General features: G+C 34.2%; 1 protein-coding gene across 48 annotated transcripts in view; it reads left to right on the forward strand.

Annotated features, from left to right (window-relative positions):
- The window catches only part of MAP2 (microtubule associated protein 2), a 308,002-nt gene that overhangs the window by 80,231 nt on the left and 208,488 nt on the right, over window positions 1-19,283 (forward strand). For 44 of the 48 annotated variants that reach the window (XM_063647868.1, XM_054478052.2, XM_054478054.2 and 41 more), the window contains one exon: window positions 2,741-2,790. The exons of the other annotated variants lie outside the window; for them this stretch is intronic. The gene's annotated coding sequence lies outside the window, so the exon portion shown is untranslated. The remainder of the gene's footprint in view (window positions 1-2,740; window positions 2,791-19,283) is intronic. 48 annotated transcript variants of the gene reach the window in all.

Consider the following 19,283-nt stretch of genomic DNA (forward strand, 5'->3'; position numbering starts at 1 on the left):
CATATGCAGTGTATCCACTCTGTCTTTCATAGCCTAGTGTTCTTATGTACATTCTATTTTAGCCATCTCTTGCACACACAATAGTGCACATGCAACCCAGCCACACATACACAGTCAGAGTGTATTGAATCACTGTCCTTCCCACTCTCTTAGCATTTTTTCTTCATATTTTAGACATATTTTTTCTTTCTCTTTTTTCCTTTATTCTCCTAGTATTTTTATTTTAAATTTCTCATGCTTTCTCTTTAAATTTGTGGAGCAAAACAAAAAATAAACAACAAGAAACTAAGCTTAACAGGAATGTTCCAAATGTTCTCAGTTTATGGCACCCTTAGTATCTCAGTAATTTTATTTTCAAGATTCCTCTCGGCCAAAAGATGTACCTCACAGTTTCATTTAATTAACATAATATGTTTAATTCCTAACAACTTATTAGCCTTTTGAAAAAATAATACACATAAATTGAAAGCAAATCTATTTTTATTTTATGCTTAGAAACCCACAATCACTTACTAATGGGATTTGTGCTGTTGAATACTGCCCAGCCCTCAAACCTTGAAGTCACACTGGACACTATCATTCTTATTTCCTTTAATTTTTTTATGGAAAAAAGGTTTTTGTCATTCTTACTTCATGTTGATTTTCATGCAGTATTTGCTTTTATATTACAAACATCATCAAAACCCAACTTTGCAAAGCTGTAACATCATTGAAAGGAATGTAGCAGGATCTAATATTGAAACTGCAAACCACTTTAAGTTAGTAGTTTTTGTGCTGCCTAATGGATATTGCTGTGGGTTTTTTGTTTTTGTTTTTGTTTTCGTATATTGAAAACATTTTGGCCAGGCATGGTGGCTTATACCTGTAATCCCAGCACTTTGAGAGGCCAAGGTGGGTGGATTGCTTGAGTTCAGGAGTTTGAGACCAGCCTGGGGAACATGGTGAAACTCTATCTCTACAAAAAATACAAAACTTAGTCAGGCATAGTGGTTCACGCTTGTAGTTCCAGCTACTACGGAGGCTGAGGTGGGAGGACTGATTGAGCCTGGGAGGTTGAGGCTGTAGTGAGCCATGATCATACCCCTGCACTCTAGACTAGGTGACAGAGTGAGACCCTGTCTCAAAAAAAAGAAAAGAAAAGAAAAGAAAAAGAAAACATTTCACCATTCCCCTGAGAGTTTACAGTGATGCCCTGGGCCACCATGACAGTTAGGGAGCTGTTGGCTTTATAGCCAAAAAATAATATTTGTATCCAACTAAAATAATGTCATTTGTTTGAAGTCAAGATAGATATACTAAAGGCATTAATCTTAAATGTCCTTCATAATTTCCTCAGATACTTAAAAAAAATCTCCACAGATGTATCAACCTATCATTTCGTTATTGTACGACAAAGTTTACTTTTCTTAAACACCTGCCCTTAGGATTAAAAATCAACGATTTCATATTCAGTTGTATTTTCTGTGGTTTACTAGTATTTTCTTTGTCTTATTTTATACTGTTCTTTTCAGTAAATAACTAGTTTTAGGCTAATTTAGTTTTTGGGCTTAGCATAGGAGTCTAATAATGAAACATTTCTAACATGTAGAAGAACATATGCTGTTTTCTATCCAATTAACTCACAAACATACTTCTAAAACCTAACTTGCTTTTTAATTAGAGACTGCCATAGATGCTCCCTGTGGTGAGTTGAGTCTCTTTTGTCATTTTGAAGTTGTTTTGTTTACTATCTGTTCAAGAGGCAGGCTGACTTTGGCACAAAAGTTTGTTTTTGTCCCTGGTTTACCTTCTTTATACTTCCATTTGACAACATGCTTTTCTGTATATTTACTTCTCAGCATATTTTAGTAGCAAGGCTTAGGTGCAAGAGACAAATGGAAAGATTGATCGTTTACCACTGGAATTGTCTTATTTGAACTTTGCTACCTTTAGCAAAGTTTTAGACTGATTGTCGACCCAGGACTAAAAATCTACAGATTCTCTGTGCATATTAAATCAGATTAAAGACTGATGTCAGTCTGTATAGACTGTTCTAACAAACATAAAAGAACAGAAATTTATTTTTCCCAGTTCTGGAAGCAGCGAAGTTCAAGATCAAGGCAGCAGCAGATTGGTTTTGCTGAGGTCCTGCTTCCTGTTTTTTCCTCCGCCTTCATATGGCAGGCTGAAGGTGTGAGAGCACTCTCTGTGATCTCGTATATAAAGGCACAGTCCACTTTTTATATTTCTGGGATCTCTTTTATAGGGGCACTAATCACCTTCCAAAGGCCCCACCTCCAAATATCACATTGGGGGATTAGGATCTCAACATATGAATTTGGGGTGGTGGGGACACAAGCATTCAGTCTATGGCAGGATCAAAATGCATGAGTTTTGTTATTTTTGATGAAACATCTCTTAAGAGCAATGGTAGTACATTAGGAACAGAATGTGTTAAAAATTCTTTTTGGTTGGTTGTTTTAGAATATAAACATAGGACTTCTACTTTAAATAAGTATAAAATAAAAATAGGACCTAATTTTGGCATTTAATATATTTTTTCAATAAAATGTAGAACGTATTAAGTTTAAAGTTGTATTATACATAACCATCATGTATTGTAAATGGATGTGTTTCAGTCAGTGCATTTTATGGAGTGAGGAAGAAGTCACTTCTGATTTTATCTTCCTCCTTAGTGAAAGAAAAAGCCAGATTGTTCAACTGATTTAACTTACTGGGTATTTTTCTTTTCTTCTTTTAGATTTTATTGATCTAATCCAAAGTATCTTATAACTTCTGGCTGGAATTAAGGTCAGTACTATATTTGTGTCAATCATGAATAAACTGTGAAATAAAATAAAGGCATCATGGGTCTTTAGATAGCTGTGTCAGAAATATGCTTTCAATGTGTGGTAAAAGCTCAAATTTAGTAAAAACTGGATATATTTCACAGTTGGCCTACTAGCAAACATGGTTCCCTAAGTACTGTTTTTCTAATTAGTATAATTTATTTGGTTTTTGAATGTTGAATTTATTTCATCTTACTACTACCTGGGTTTCGAATAATGAAAAAAATCCAACTCGAATTCATTTGTTTAATTAACAGAAATATTAAAAGAATGACTTCTTGGAAGGCTGACCTTTCAAAGAATGGTCAGCTTCCTGAATTTGCAGGAAAACACTTTGAATTCCACAATTATATACTCACAGAGAATATATTTCCTAAAGAGGATAGAGTTGAAAACGTACTTTTCAATAAAAAATTTCAGCTAGCAGAGTGTTAAGATGTCATTCCTTTTGTTCTGTGCTTTCATTAATTGGCTTTAATTGAGACTCAAAACTAGCTTAACTGAGTTTAGAGTAATAACAGAACCTCAGAAGGCCCTCACAGCAATAAACTTGGGATTTTATTTGTGCCTTCTATTTTTTTTGAACATGTATTCAGATTAAAAAAAAAAAACTAAGCACTGAATGAAATGAAGACTTCTATTGCTTATGAAAGAACAACATGCCAGGTGTTGCTAAACTTTTTGTATAGGCTTTTGATTAATAATTAACATAAAGGAAAACATTGGCTTTTCATTTACCCTTACACTAATCAGGAATTTTCCCTTTAAAGCCCATGTTTAACCCTTCAGATTGCAGTGTCTGTCATATAACAGGCACACTGTAAATATGTACCTTTTCTGGCCTCAATTCTGACCTCACTTTCCTACAACCAAATACACATAAACACACAGACACACTCTCTCTCTCCCTCACACACACACACACACACAGATGAAAAACTACTATTATTTCTCTTCTCAGGTTCAAACTGTGCTTTCCTGTCTTTGAAATCTGTATAGAATGAAGCAAATAGAATATATTAAAATTATGCCTATAGATAATTGGAAACTTAATGAAGAAAAAAGGTGAAATGTCTACAAGTATTGGTTTCAAGTCTATAAACTGTATTATTTTATTAAGTGTTTTTATATAGTTCGGGGTCAAATTTATTAAAGTCTCTCTTTTTTATTCACTTTTTAGCATATACTATGGAGATTTGTGAACATTTAAATGTGCAATTTTTTAAGACTTTTTGAATTTTTTTCTACTTTTATCCCCTACTAGCCCCTATCCCATCCACCTACAAAACCAAAATTACAAGTAGAATGAGATTTTTGTAAAGTATACATCATTTAATCAGTAATATTTTCAATGCACAGAGTTAAGTTTTAATTATAAATAAATCTGTATGAGAGGTAAACTTTTCCTTTCTCTTCTTTAATAAGAAATAAACTCTTCTCTTCCTGATTTTTTTGTTTTATAGTTTATATGGTAAACATGACAATTTGCAATCTCATCTTGCTCTGACCACTTACCAGACTGAAAGAAAACTGAAAAGAAAAAAGATTTTTGTTAGACTATAAAAAACTAACAGTAACGCACAAAAATTTTTCATAATCTGATCCCCTAACCATCTTCCACATGGAGATTTCTGTTGTGGGAATATGAAAATCTAGTGTGTTTGGTCAAGATGACTTGCCTATTTTCAAATAAATAAATAAATATATCAGTGAAAATAACGTGTACATAGAAATGGAAACATGTTTAAACCTCTCTTATTACCAGGTCTTCCCACTTGGATATGTGTGGTTTAGTATTTATTAGTATTGTTTTCACTTCTATCTGGAAATGAAAATAATATTAAATTACATTTGGTTAATCAGTTATCTAAATCACATTTTGTAAAAGCAGTTAGATGTAGTAAGTCTCTTGAAAATATATTAACTCACCAGAAACAGCCAAGTTATCAAAACAGAATATACGTAATGGAAATTACCATTTTTTTCAACTATAACTAAGTACTTTTGGTTTAAGATAAAAGAATTTGCCTCACAGAAAAAGCATGTTTGTCTGTAAAGCTGTTAGCTGAGCAAAATAACTAGTGTTGCCAGATAAAAGCAAGCTACCGATAGGGGTATATAAAATAGGACATCAGAAATGCCATTGCAATATTTTATCAATTCTGTGATGCATGTAATTTTACATTAAGTTATGTAAAATTAAGTGATGCTATAGTTAAATTGACAGCATTTTTTTCCTAGTAGTAAATGAGGTATGTCTTGTAATGAATAGTATCTTAGATTTTATGAAACACAGTATTACTGAATTTAGACCAGAAACGTGTTTTAATCTCCTAAAGTTATTACAAAAAAAAAAAAAAAGTCAGAATGAAGTCTAGAAACAAGGAAGGTAAATTTGGCATTGATTCTTAGCAACATTTTAGGCCACAATTTTTGCCTTTTTAAAAAAACGTGTATTGGTTTTTCTGATCTACTTCTTTTTCTTTATTATTAATACTGCTACCAGCATTTTGGTATATTTTCCTCCAGTTTTTGTTGTGGTTTGTTTTCACAAAAGTTAAATTAAATTTTCTATTCTATACATTCCAGTTACTTGAAAAGGTGATTTTTAATGGCTCTGTGATATACTATCCTATGGATATTTCATAATTTATTTCACCATTTACTCATTGTTGGACATTCAGACCATTTTTAATATCTCACTATTATAAATAGCACTGCAATAAATATGCTTCTAAAATGTTTATGTTCACTGCTGACATTGTATTTAGGATCAATTTGTAGAAGTGGGATTATGTAGTGTAAAGAAATAAATATATTTGAGGTGACTAAGGTGTACATTGTGTTCCCCAAAATTATTTACCAATATGCACTTCACTGGTAGCAGAAGCAGTCTGAATTTTGCAATACCCATGCCAATGTTGGAATTAGGATTTTAAAAATTTCTCTCAGTTTGATAAGCAAATGATGGCTTCTCAATTTTAGAATATAAAATAGGAAACAGTTGCTTGTAAAGGAATACTCATGGATCATTAAAAATATCAATCTAAACAGCATAACTTGTTTTTTAGATAGAATAACTAGGTAATGTTCATTTCATTGGCTCTGCCACTCTCCGCCTGGGAAGGCTGTTTGATCTTATGCTGTTGAAGACAGAATCAAAAGCTAAATGATTTTCATTCTTATAAAGATAGATGATCATGTTAATTATATTAATTATAGTTTTCTTGAGAAAGAGGTTGAGGACCCTAAGGAATGGGACAAGGGAGACATTCTTTAATAGAGTTCTCAAGTTTACTTACAGTGGAGATACTGCTCAACAAGTGACATGAGGTGCAGTAGCTTTTCTGGAAGTGTTTGGAATGCTGTGAGCAGAAAAGAACTAAGATTACTCTACAAATCTAAAAGTGAAATGTCATATTGTGTGCTAGCTAGTGTAGATATTTTATAAATTTCTCTCCTCAAAATTTTAAAAATACTTTTCTATATTGATACTGTCTTTTAGTCTCATTTTGCAAAATCAAAAGTTAAAAAGAAAATATTGGATATAACTTGTTGCTATTTTGTATCTGTTTCTTCTTCATCCTATACACTAACCTTTTATCCTTCCTCTAATGTAGTCAGTACTTAGCATATATATTCCATGAAGACCCTACCTCCAACCCTATCCTATCTTGCTCCTAAAGAGGGATCATGTTCATCATACTGACACCTAGTTCTAAGGGATACATTGCTTAACACAAGGCTCTCAGTGCTATAAGACTTCCCCTGCCTTTGCAATTGCATTTGACTATATTAAAGTGTTCTGGTGGTGTTGGTTGAAGCACCCGAGTTTGAAATTAGATGAATTCATGCTCTCTTGGTGCTTAGAATTCTTAAAGAGATGATTTCCTATGATTTTTTTTTGAAGAGATGGAGTCTCCCTCTGTCACCCAGGCTGGAGTATAGTGACACAATCATGGCTCACTGCAGCCTCAACCCTTGGGCTCAAGTTGTCCTCTCATCTCAGCCTCCTGAGTAGCTTAGGACTACAGGTGTGTGCCACCATTCCTGGCTATATTTTTTATTTTTTGTAGAGACTGAGTCTCGCTTTGTTGCCCAGGCTGGTCTCAAACTCCTGGCTTAAAGCGATCCTCCTGCTTCAGCCTCTGAAAGTGCTGGGATTACAGGCATGAGTCACTGTGCCTGGTCAATTACCCATGATTGAATCATTAATATTTATCTGAAATTATTTATCCAAGCCCTGATTTTGATCCAATGCTCCAGAACAGGGTGGGTGCTGTGCTTTTCTACCTGGATCTAGTCCTTCCTCCTAATTCTAATCTTTTCTTCTGGCTTAACCTCTGATGCCCTCTATGCTTCTAGACTGCTAAGCTGCTTGTGGTATTCCTTGGTCAAGTCCTCTGATTTTATTATCTGTAAAATTGAAACAAAAATAACTTATACTTCATTTCAAGATTAAATGAGATATTATTATGAGTCTTAAAAATTGTAACTTTTAATCCACTTTTAAGCCCTCTATCAAAATATGCTAATTACTTTGATTATTACATATTGTATACTTGTATCAAAACACCACATTGTGTCTGATAAATATGTAAATTATAATAAATAAATTACATTTTAATGCAAAAAAAGACTCTTAGAACAATGTCTGGCATATGGGGATTGCTAAATAAATACGAGTGTTTGTTCCATTGAGACTTGAAAACAAACAAACAAACAAATGCTCTATTAAAGTCTTTTTTTCTAGATTTTACATGTGTAATAAATTCTGACGCTTCTCTTAAAACAGAAAATAAAATGAATGAGGATCTTTAAATTATTGTTATAGAAGCTTCAAAATATATAAATGAAAGAAGCCAGAAGTTTTATATATATATATATATGCATACACACACATACATATAAAATGTATGATATATATATAAATTTAAAAAATATTTCTTTTATAGAGATAGGGCCTCATTCTGTTGCCCGGACTGGAATGGAGTGGTGCAATCATAGCTTACTATAACCTCAAACTTCTAAGCTCAAGTAATTCTCCTGCCTCAGCCTCCTGAGTAGCTAGGACTGTGGTTGCGTGCACCAGCACACCCAGCTAATTTTTTATTTTATGCCTTTTATAGAGACTGGGTCTCTCTATGTTGCCCAGGCTGGTCTTGATCTGGCATGAAGTGATCCTCCTGCCTTGGCTTTCCAAAGTGATGAGATTACAGGCATGAGATACTGCACGCAGTCCAATATATAGAATTTTATACTGTATTTTAAACTGACCAGAAAGTAATTTCTTTATGCTCTGCTGGGTAGTATTATATCTTTCATTAAAGATGCTGTTAAACTAAACAGCATATTGCACAATTAAGCAGACTTGCACTTTAAAAAAGTGTAGAAAATGCTAATACTCTAATGAAATAGGAAGTGGGGAAAGGCGGATGTTCTTAATGTCTAACCAGTAAGCTTCAGTGCTTTGAGCTTTCCAGAATCAAGACAAAATTTTGATTAACTTCTTGGTCAACTTCCAGTACCTTCTCAGGGAGACGCTATATTTCTCTTCCAACTTGCTTCATGTTGCTTCACACATTTCTTATAGACTTGTTATGCTTCATGTTATGATTATATCTGGATAGGTCCATTCTCCCCTAGCAGCCGATAGGCTTTTTAAGGAGAAACTGGGGCCTTTACCCTTATGCGTGCTATCTCAATAGGGCCTTGGAGGAAATGGACACTTAGGAAATGCTTATATAATGAATTTTAAAGACATTCATTATATAACAAACAATTATAAAATTGCAAAACAGAATATAAACAATTGTATTACATATGAAGACTATAGAGCTACATATATGTGCGTGTATGCGTGTATGTTTTAATAATCACTAATCACTGTATCCTCTCTCGGCACCCTATCTTTCTCTCTTGAAAAAACAAAAAACAAAAAAACACCACAGATCCAATACTTGTTCTTTACGATTCTTCCAGTGGGTAGTATTTTTGTATTCATCTTTCATGGCATCAACAAGCCTATTTCCTCAGTATGTCAGGCTGTCAAAATGAAAGCAATTCTGGAAGCACGTATCCCCAAGATTCTTCATTAGGTCATGTGAACAAATGAGGAGGGATAGCAAGTTTGTCTGCCACCCTCACTTCAACCTCCTCCCCACCTCTCCTCTTCTAAGTCATGTCATGAGCTAATTCTTTGATAGTCATGTTTTTGTCCGATATCCAGGAAAGGATTACTTTCTATTAAAAGGAGAAAATATGTATTTATGATGCATCAAATTTCAGAAAGCTTCACAAGAGAAAGTAAATTATCCTAAGGATTAAATGGTCTTTTCAGTTTGAAATGTGATTCTGGAAGCTTTGTATTTCTCCTTAAAGTGGTAAACAAATAATTGACCATTCTATAAATCTTTCCAGAATCTCAAAGTCACTTTGTACCATATGTAAATCTAATCATTAGAATCCTGGATATGTTTTTTTAATACAAAGATATTAATATACTATGCTAAATGTAGGAATAAAATAAAATGACAAAATAATCACCTTTTTTATAAGTTTTCTAAATTTCCCAAATTAAACCTAATAATTATTGCAGCTTCAAATGTCTTTGGGGTGATTATTGTTTAAAGTCCTCCCTTTTTTTTTCATGTGGGAAAAGAATGCTCTAGCTCATTCTTTATTCCTTAATTAAATGTAGTATCAAATGGCTGCAAAAGACAACCACTGGCTATATTTTCATACAAACCCCATGCTTATGAAATCAATTCTGTGGATTTAATTCACTGACCAGCTAATCTTTATTCTTTTCCTAAATTCATCTGTAAAAAAGAATCCCATTCCAAAGAATAACACAGCTGATCTCTTTGCAGCCCATTTATGTCATTAAAAAGTATTATAACCTAAATATGGGCCTTATATCTTATTAGGGTAGTTTGGAAGATTTAAAAATAAAATAAATGAATTTCTTTATTATGTAAGAAATTCTTTATATTCTACTTATTGCAGAATAAGAACTGCATAGTAGTAAAAGGGATAAACTCTCTTGTTCCTCTATAAATCAACGTGAGACTTGTTAAGCTTCATCAGCTATTCACCTGAGAATAGAAAAGTATCCATTGTGTATTAGAAAAAGGAATATGACATACAATACACACATGTGATAGATAGATAAATAGATAGTCATGATGGTTTCAAATAATTTTGCCAATGCACAATACAAGGGCTTTACTTTTAGGAATGCCTTCTGAGTTATTCATGTTGAAGAGGGTAAAATTATGTGCCTCTTCTGAACTAATCTCTCCCAATTATTAATAATATAAAAATGTTAGTTGAAATATCATTTGCCATAACAAACTGACATGGATTAGGTTTCATTCCGTATTATTCAGTGTCTTATGGTTATCAACTTTGTGTTGCTTTAGAGTCTTCATTTTCTTTCTTTGGACCATTTCAAATCTAATTAGTGAAGAGTTGAATAAAGAAAACACTGAATGCATTATATGTGTACATCTATGTCTGTCTTCTTTCTCTCTCTCATTTATCTAAAGTTTTATACCTGCCAAAGTTTGTAGTTCAAAACTAGAGCAAGTGATCACTTAGTACATTACTTTTTGAATATTAATAAGTGTATTAGTCCATTTTCACACTGCTATGAAGAACTTTCCTGAAGTTGGATAATTTATAAGGAAAAGAGGTTCAATTGACTCACAGTTCTGCATGGCTGGGGAGGCCCCAGGAAACACAATCATGGCACAAACAGAAGCAGGCACTTTCTTCACCTTCTTCACAAGGTGGCAGGAGGGAGTATGTGTGAGCACGATGAAGTGCCACACTTTAAAACCATCAGCTCTTATGAGAACTCACTCACTATCATGAAAACAGCATGGGAGAAACCGCACCCATGATTCAATGACCTCCCACCTGGTCCCTCCCCTGACATGTGGAGATTAAAATTTAAGGTAAGATTTGGGTGGGAACACAGAGGCAAACCATATCAGTAGGTATTTGGAACTTTAAGTACTATTGTCTTCATTTTATGAATTGAGAAACTTAGTTATTAAACCAGAAGCAATTTTTATTTTTATTTCATTTATTTATGTAGAGACAGAGTCTTTTTCTGTCACCCAGGCTAAAGTACAGTAGTGTGATCATGGCTCACTGCAGCCTTGACCTACCCAGCTCAAGTGATCCTTCTTGCCTTAGACTCCTGAGTAGCTGGGGCCACAGGTGCACACCACTATGCCAAGCTAAATTTTTTTTCTTTTATTTGTTGCAAAGATGGGGTCTCATTATGTTGCCTAGGCTGGTCTCGAGCTCCTGGGCTCACGCAATCCTCCCACCTCAGCCTCTCAAAGTGCTGAGATTACAGGCATGAGCCACTGCACCTGGCCTAGATAGAATGTTTATAAACAGAGTATTCCTCTGTGAAGTATGTTAGTTCTTAGAAATACAGAAAAGTCTTTTATGGAATAACAATAAGTAGAAAAATACACATTTATCTAAATATAACTACTTGCCTATGATATACATCATTTAGTGCTGGCTTAAACTATAAGATATTGATCTTCAGAATGATAAAGAGAGTGGGCTTGATGTCATTTGCTTAAAGATGCTTCACCTAGAATGAATATACTTTTTCCACCTTTTCCTCAAGACTATTGCCTTCTATTAGTGTTCTGCCAGAAGTAGCTCTCTGGTACAATACTAAGGTGCAAGTATAAGCTGATCTACTTTAAAAAAACAGCTACGGTGGCATCTTTAAGGGTTTTAAGTCAGCCATAAGGAGTATTAGACCAATAGAGGAGAATAAGTTAAACAACAGGAATAAAAAAAGGGAAGGGTTAAGGAACTTACTGAAAATAAAGGTATAGGAATTTCCTCCTTTAAAATTTATTTAAATTTTGGAAATATGGGATAAAAATGAGTCAGTGAGCAGGACGTTTAACTTGACAGGCAACTTCATAGTTGCAAACCATTTCAAATTTCACTTCAACTTTCCATTATCCCTTAGAGACTCGAAGACCTAATTTAGACCGTCTGGCTACACTATCACAGGGGGATGATTTGTCCACTTAGGGTGTCCCTTGGGGTTTTCTACCTGTTTGGAAATTAAGATGTAAATTACTATTGTAGTATGTTATAGGGGTGTACTGGCAGGCAGTTAATTTCCTTAGGTGAAATTAATGCTCAGAGAGAAATCGTACTTACATATTCAGGCTAGGCTATTACATAGGCACTTCAATGGAGTGAAATTACCTTTTCTTCTATTTCATGCAAGTGTTGTACAACACAAAAAATACATAATCTTCCATGTTAATAATTACTAATGTCACCTTAAAATATTGTATGCTATTGAATGATTATGCATTTACTGGAAATGTATACCCCACAGGGTATTTACCAAGTTTCTCTATCAGGCATCATCCTCCCTCTTCCACCATACCTGGAACTGCTGTGTTCCTCTTTCATTGTAGGGACTAAGTAGATATGTATTAATTTTTTTATTTTCTTATATTTAGATAGTTTTTGTAAATTTTCTTTTTGGTGATCACTGAAGTTCTGTTAGAGACCTAGTGGCAAAAGTTATTTTAACTTTGTGCTTAGAAAATAAGGACACTCTTCATCTTTACATAACTATTAAGAGAATGCAAACATCAAGTACTTCATTAATTAACAAGAAAACTTTTAGAAATATGTGTTTTGTCACCACAATATGTGGCACGATGCCAGCAGATGGCATAAAAACTGTTTGAAATGTGATGAGATTTGGTTTTGCTTTCAGAGAAGTAAACAGTTTCTCTTTGGATTGAGCATAGTATCTTCTTCATTTACATGTCATGGATTGCTTAGAGAGTTTTTACAAGTTCATTGTCTATCTCGTAAAGCCCACATAATTGTAGTTTTTGATACGTATCTCTTTATTTCATCATTTTGACATAGCCATAAATGGTATCCCACGTAGATATTCAAACAATGTACCATTTACTAGGACACAGGAATCCTAGTCATTAGCTAACATGACCCCACGTGGAAATACACCACTTTACGGAGTGGAAGGGCAAGGGAAGCAGATGGCGGAAGAAGTATGCTCAAAAAATAGAAAAGTATATACAAAGAAATCCAAGCCATGAGGTGAATGATAACCAAACAGATTTTTGTTTGAAATAAAAGAAAAAGCAAAAAGTAAAACAGCCTAGATGATAACACATTTTTGCCTGGTCCAGCCTTTGGGAAACCAAATTACATTCTTTCGTCTCATAGTTTCATGGGCATGCATTTTTACCAGGGAAAGAGAATTTGTACATGATAATATTTTAAATCATACTCTAAATCATTCTTTGTACTTTCAGAATTAAATCTTTGCACACATGTAGTAAGCCTACATGAGAAGGTGCAGTTCCAATACAACTGAGTTGTTATTAATAAATCAAGTAGTGAGGATCCAGTTGTAGTTCATTTGAGAGCAAGATTCTGTGAATGCTTTAAATGTATTAACAGTGGTTACTTTGCTCTGCAATGGCTTACAGTCAAGAGAGGGAAAAACTAATGCATATAAATACTAATATATAATGATACAATCAAATACTAAGCACAGATACAACTTTGTAGAGTGACCTAGAGAAGATATAATTGATTTTGAAGGGCCGAATTTTTTAAAAGGGATCTTCAGCTGGGTTTATAGGTAAATAGAATTTATATAGCCACAATAGAGAGTTAGAGGTACAGAAAGAAGGACATTTCTTGAAAGGGGTCTATGGAAACCAAAGCACGCATAAGGGAATGAGGACTTGGAAGTTGAGAAACCTGAACAGAGGGTGCAGAACAGGTTTACTTTGGATCTGTATTCTGCCTCTTCTTTTCTTCCTTCTTTCTTAGTCTTCCACTTTTTTTCCCTACAAATATTTGTTGAATTACTTGTATGTGTATCTGTTCTTTAACTGTAAGCAGAAACCCAGTTCATCATGAGATTTTTCATTCTCTCTTCATGCACACAGAATAGTTACATAGATATATACTGCTGTGAATGTCTGTTTCAAAAGCTCACTTTAATGAAAGTCTATTTTTGTTGTAGGTTTTATGAAAAGAAAAAAATAAACATTGATATCTCAACACATGGGAACTAGATGTTCCAACTCACCCTCTTGATGTCTGTAATTATTTTATTTTGGCACTAATATTACCAAGCTTGTTTATAATTAAAGATAAATGAAATAGTAAAATTAACTACTTTATCTCCTTATTTAAATTTCAGATGGGAAATTTGGAATTTTACTGTTTAAGTCCTTTGTTAAATATCTAAAAGGGCTCTACTACAGGGAGATGGATTAATTAAAATCAAAATTGTTGAGGGAATATAATTAAAAACAAAATCTTATACCAACCCAGAAATCCTCTCTACCAAAGTAATAGAAAAAGAAAACACTTTTACTATTAAGCATTAAACCAGAATGTGATGAACATTACAGGCAATCCACTAAGAGACTGTTAAATCCAAAAGAAATCTCACTTTTCTATATTGCCAAGTAGACGTAGCCAAGAGTGGGATTACACACATGCTTTCAAGATAAACAACAACCAGTCCTCAAGTAAAAGGACTTGACAGCCCCATCCTAAATTCTTCAGGTAATTGGGGTGATCATCTGTGTTAGCTAACTGGCTTTCTCCAAGGAGAAACAAATTTCTCATCCCTTTATGACAGGAAGAAGTTTTGCAACTTGGAGCAAGGGTAACCCTGAAGTTAGGCTCCTACCCTCCCATAGGAACTGGGAGATAGGGGAGCTTTCTCCCTTGATGTTTGCATTTCAAAAAGATAGCTCCAAGGTTCTTGAGAAAACATTTCTGAGTTGTGAGGCTAATGGGAGGCTTAGTTAGCCATTGTTAATATTTACATAAATTCGCAAAGAACAAAGAAAGAAGTTCTAAAAGAAAAGGGAGAGTAGAAAGCAGTCTCTATCTACCCTTGTTTTCAGCAGAGAGATTTGAATAAGAGGTATATTTGTCCTTACAGTGTAAAATGAAGGCAATAATTGTTTTTTAAGAAAAGTAGTCAGTGGATATTTTGGGTTACCTGAGTATATTGTCGTATATGCTAAAACAGAGAACAAATAGGCTTTAAAATGGAAAGATTGAAGTGAAATGATCACTACTCCCTTCACACTCATAGTAACTTGATTGCTGGGTAAATTATTGAAGGGTAGTTCTGCTCATATTTGGCTTTTGCAAGGGAAGGCAGACCTTGTGGAGAGCAGAATGGATCATATGAAAAAGGTCTTAAATTTCTACTTGAAATGTGTTTGAGACTGGACATCCTAGCTTTCTGGTGCATTTAACTTAAACTGCTCAACTACTCATTCAGTGCTCATTCAAATGTTAATGTGGGCCATCTGCCTCCCCACCCCCATCCTTTTTTATAGCAGGAACAAGCTGAAGGTCACATGACCCTAATTACTGCAATTATGAGATTTCTGGGAGTAATCACTTAGGTTGCACCCAGAGTGAGCATCTGCTGATGATAAATAGATCAGGAGATTACTAAAGACAGGCTTCCCTATAAGATATCCAGTGATTAATTTCTTAATATATATACATATGCACAGCTAAATCCATATGCTCTAATAAAAGCATTCTTTTCCTCACACTTTTTCCTAAAATGCCTCTTTAAAATTTAGTAGGAACAGCATAAAATGCATATTTTTTTATGTGTGAATGTAATTAGAATTCTAAAGAGGGACATAGGGAAGATATTCTAATAATGACTAATAATGAAGCAGCAGCCTTTACCTACACAAATTTTAGTTCTCTGTGCAAGCAGAAAAGAATGTCACAAGGGCTCAATCTTTCCAGTGAAGTATTATTTCATATTATTTTATTTTGTTTTGTTTTTATTAATTTTGAGATGAAGACCTAATTTCTAATGAAAAGGGTGTGTGTTTAAGGGAAGATTCTTCAGGCCACTTAAGACCTTCTGAGGCCCATTCCTTAGCAAGATGAATTCTTTTCCCTTTCATGAGGTCATTTGCTTATTAAAAGGGGTTGTTTCACAGGATATTTTCTCACAATATTGTTTACTTTGCTCCCTATTATATTTTGCTTACTATAAAGCACTTATAGTTTTAAATTTTATTGTGTATTAATTGGACTTATTTTTAGCCTCTCCCATCTCGTGCAGTAATTTTTGAATGACACACTGTCTGTGTTAAATATCATGTTAGGAGATGTGGCAGTATTTTTGCAATACCATTGGTTGGTCTCCCCATGTTGGTTAATGACAATGACATTAAAGGTTATGCATGGTATCTTTCTTCTTTTGAAAATCTCTCCTTTTGCCAATTTGCCCCCAAATATGGTTTAGAGCTTCTTATAATTTCCTTTATAGTATTGAGGCAGGCTGAGCTTATTTCCAGTATGTGTAAAATGACTGTAAATGAATTATTTGTTCACTAAACAAATGCTTTCTTGAGCACCACATCATGCTAAGAAGTGTACTAGAAGAGAACAAGAAAGACACAGTCTTGCTCACTTTTATTCAGGTGGCAGCAGCCTTCTACGTACATACATGTACTTTACAACACACTAATATGATGCACCAAAATATAAGGTATCATTTCCTAAATGATTTGACCTCATTTATTAATAATTTCAAAATACATCAATTGATGGTTTTTAAAAGTCGTTTTGTGGCAGCACCTGTCCAATCCTTCCTTCCCCACCCCCTCTTTTGTCATTACTAGGATATGATTCAGTTTATTCTTCAGGCATAAAGGGAGTTTGATTGGATTGTAACCCTTTTCTCTCCTTTTTATCTGTCTTTATGCTTCCTTCCTTGCTTCTTGTAAACTCTTTAATCTTATTTCAAAAAAAATTTTTGTTAAGCTGCTTTAGTTGTTAGGATTGGTATCTTTCTCTTCTAACTTTTCAGAGAAAGAACAGTTAAGAGACTTTGCAGTATTGGAACTCTGTCAGCTGGGCCCCTATGCCTCTCAAAGATAACATCAAAAGCACATTCATAATCCATCTGAACTGATAAACCAGGAGATTGGGATTTTGTGATCAATAACACATTACATGGTCCATTCTATAGCATGTTTTAAAGGAGAAACTGTTTGCTAAATTCCTTAATTGTTGTTTTCATAGGTACTAAAGCTCCCATGGTATTATTTTTTCAATAAAATTATAAATATATAACAGTGTAGTTCAGTTCAGCTTTGTAAGACTTCATATTAATTAAATCATAAATTACACAGAAAAATCTTTTGACAAGCCATATTTTTAGAGCTTTGGTTCAGAAAATATTGTTTTCATAAATAAAATTCAAATGGGGGAGAATTTGTTCATTTACTTTTAAAGAAGCAGCAAAGACCTGTGTCGAGCTACTTCTCATACTGGATATAGAACAAGAGTCAGCATCATTTTAACCAGTGCCCCATTAGGATTGATGGGCCTCCATTTTTTTTTTTTTTTTCACCAGCTGGATCTCAGCTGTGAAATGAGAAAAATATATTCAGCAAAGACAGTAAGATAAATTCCAAGGAGCTAATCAGATTAGAAAGCCATGGCCATACACTTCTGAATCAAGGCAGGGCCCTGTAAATATGGCCAATGCAAAACCAATGGCACCTGTCACAAAGCATTTTGAACTCTAAAAACTAGAGTATCATAGATGCAGGAAAATAAAATGATTTGGAAGAAGTCTTGCAGGTTGGGATAAGAGAGACCTAAATCATACTGAAGTAGTTGATAAGTCATAAACCTCAGGTTGAGGAAAATATTGCCCCTTCTTATATGATGTTTCAAGAAATGTTTGTGACAAATAATTTTTAAAAATAACTTTTGAAAGTGCTGTATAATCAAGCATTGTATTTCTGATTGAGAGTTCAAATCCATATATGAAAAAAAGTTTCAAAATAATTAATATATGTAAGAGGCCTGCACTTGTAGGTCTCTGCAGTTGTAAGGACGTGGCCTAAGACCTCAATCCAGGAAATTATTTAAAGCTCGATATGGAAGTTTTTGTTTTTGTTTATTTACCTTTGGTAAAATCTTAAATTTTCCTCATTCAGGGAAAGTATCAGTTGATGCTGCCCCCTCAGTAACAAAACGGTTGCATTCAAACTGTTACAACTTACATAGAAAACCCAGACCACTGAATCAAAGAGATGTCAACTAACTCATTGAAGCCCACAATTATTGGTGATGGAGTAAGTGTAGTTGTGACTCTAATAAATTTACAGTTGTCTTTTCCTGTTTATGGTTGCCAATATTGGTCTTTAGATATGATGTATTATGTACTTAAAAACCTGGTAAGGAACAAATTAAAATCTGACATTTGTATTCAGCTTAAATTAGTTAAGTCAGTAAATGGTTCTTCAGCCTTATTTCCTGCCATCTCTCCGCTCTTTATTCTCCATGTTGTTTTCTGTTAGGAGTGAATGCTTAGACCTCAGTTACTCAGAGCCATCTTTCCTACACTGGGCGAGATGCCCTCACTGTGCGCCCCCTTAACACCCCGAATGCAATCTCTCATGGCATTTCGCTTTATTCTCCCTCCCTAATCAACATATTTTAAAGATTAATTAGATTCCTAGTTGTTGAAGTCAGAGACCACACATGCTTTGTCATTACTGTCTTTCTGGAACTTAGTGCATTGCCTGATATAATTTTAGTGTTTATGATGTTGCCTACATTCACTCTTACTCTCATTGCTGCTGTTGGATTGCTGTTACTATTCCAGTGCCCTGTGTGCCCTTCTCTATTGCTGTCCTGAGTATTCCCTTTCTAACCACCCTGTCTGAGCTCCTCGGCCTACGTCTTCTGCATGCTGGAGGCTGGACCCAAATGCTAGGCCCTTCTCTTGCCCACCTCTTCCAATCTGCAGGAGCTGCTTCTTCTCCACTGGAGGCTCCTGTCATAATTCAGCAGTCAAACTGCAATATTCACTTTTAAGGAGCTTGACAGGTAAAAAGAAATCTCTTCAAACTGCATGAGACCTATTCGGCTCCATTTGGCTTTTTATTCATTTATTTTTCTCTTGCCAGGTGGTCCAAATCAAAGATTGAAGTGCCCTAGATTTCCAAATTTGTCTTCTATATATTCAGTGTTAAGTGCTTAGTGTTGTTTATAATTTAAACATAACTTTTATAAAACTCTATTTTGAAAAGCGATGACTAACTATGGATATACATAAAAAGGATGTTAGCAGAAATGAAAAGTTCCGTTTAAGTCCTTCTTAAGGCTTGTCTCATTTAGACAAACAAAAGTTACATTGTTTGCCTCCTCACTGATGACTGGTACCGTTTTTACTTCCCCCATTTGCTAAATATTCAAAATTTATTTGAGCTTTTTTTTTTTTTTATTAAATGCAGTGAAACAGTTTAGTGCATCAAAAACTACATATTGTGGTGTGAGTAAATGTTGTTTCACAGCTTATTTTAGCATTCTAGAAAGGTTGGCATG

This window comes from Pongo pygmaeus, chromosome 11, assembly GCF_028885625.2.
Source record: "Pongo pygmaeus isolate AG05252 chromosome 11, NHGRI_mPonPyg2-v2.0_pri, whole genome shotgun sequence".
Classification (NCBI taxonomy): Eukaryota; Metazoa; Chordata; class Mammalia; order Primates; family Hominidae; genus Pongo; species Pongo pygmaeus.